This window comes from Xiphias gladius, chromosome 8 (genome assembly GCF_016859285.1).
Source record: "Xiphias gladius isolate SHS-SW01 ecotype Sanya breed wild chromosome 8, ASM1685928v1, whole genome shotgun sequence".
NCBI lineage: Eukaryota > Metazoa > Chordata > Actinopteri > Istiophoriformes > Xiphiidae > Xiphias > Xiphias gladius.
In genome coordinates, this window is record NC_053407.1 from 26,079,130 (window position 1) to 26,080,839 (window position 1,710).

Sequence of the window (1,710 nt, forward strand, 5' to 3'; positions counted from 1 at the left end):
TCCGCAAATGAGTGAGGAAACATTTTCAGCTCAACGGCTACAGTGCATTTCTACTTGGTACCATCGAGGTGCACTGAACTCCCAGTTGCTTTAGTAGAACTGCTCTGGCTCAGCATGAGTTCTCAATAAAACAGCAAGACCGCAGCTTCCCTGAATGAGAAAGCTCCAAGTCTTAAGTCTATCAAAAATATACCTGATTATTGAGCTTTTTGCAGGTTAAATTATAGTTCAAGTTGACAAAAATGTACCGCACAAAGACTGGACAGAGTGGATGTATGGTTTGAACAAGGTGTAGCAATCTTCACACATTTATTTTGATGTCTCAGTGAAAAGGGGAAGGGGTTTTTGACACCACTTGCATGTTTTTATTGGTCATCTTATTTTTATGTGTTTTGTTATAAGGTATTTTTATGACCCTTTAGGGTTGCCTTAAAAAGTCTGCTTTTATTTTGCTTCAGTTTTCTCCTGTTCTGTTTGAGTTTGGCTAAAATAAATGATCTTGATACTATGATACACACTTGAGATACAACAACATGCAACAAAGTATCTTCACCTATCTAAGTACACAGCAAGTTCATTGCTTTTTCAGAATTTCCGTGAGTATCGTGGTCAAGGTTTTAAAGTTAATGATAAATTCTTGCAAAATCTGTGTCATCAGCTTCCAGGTCTGACTTCAGGCATGTGGCAAAAACAATCCTTTGAAACAGATTCCCGACAGCAGCAGGAGCTCTCAACCCTCAGCATCGTTGCCTGATCTTCTCCTGTCAGTCACAGGGAGAATGACCTCACTGGCATTTATGTCACGCAGCTCCTTCAGTTAGACGGAGTGCCTTGGAAATGGCATTGGCACAGTTACAGCCCAGCTTCACATGTCCAGAAAGACCAGGCACCTACTAAAACATAGGAGTCAAGCATGATCCATACCACACAATTTATGGCCAGCCGTCTGTCTATCCATCTCCGCCCACGGGCACCTACGATGTAAATTCATGACCTCATATCCAACGCCTGGATCATAAATAAACACTGAATGGATATTTGGTTTAGACGCAGCATTCGGGCCAGTGAGTGACCCGATATTAGGGGCCACGAAATGGCTGAGAAAAAGCGAGCAGAGAGGGAGGGGAGGAGGACGTAATAGCAGCAATTCCTTGCGAGTCAACTCTACAGCTGTTTGACATTAAGAGGTAGGAGTAAATTATGTGGGCTGGGTCCATGTGTGTGGGTTTAGGAGAGAAGGGAAGAGCAAGAATCGGGGGTGGAGGATAGGTCCACTAGCCAGATCTAAGCCGAGGAACACAGGCGCTTCAGGGCGGGGTGGAATTTTTCAAAGTGTTTTCCTTTGACTGTTATTCCACCACTGAACTAAAGGTACAGGGTAAATGGGACACACATGGGGTCGATGTGATAAGTAAATATCGGCTGCAAATATCGCAAGGTATGCAAGAAAAGCTCCATATGTGCCCATCGAGCACACGTGAGACTTCAGAAAAGCCATTTCAGTGCTATTTTTTTCCACTTCAGGCACAAAAGGTAAACACATGTGAGGGTTTCCTGGGTAATTAGCTCTGAAAACAGTCTGCCATGTCTCATTTGAGATATAGAGAATATTCTCAGAAACAAATCCTTAAAAGGTGTGGTTTCAACATTAATAAATAAAAAAATGCAGCACCACGTGTTGAAATAAAAAAGGGCATAAAAATAACAATG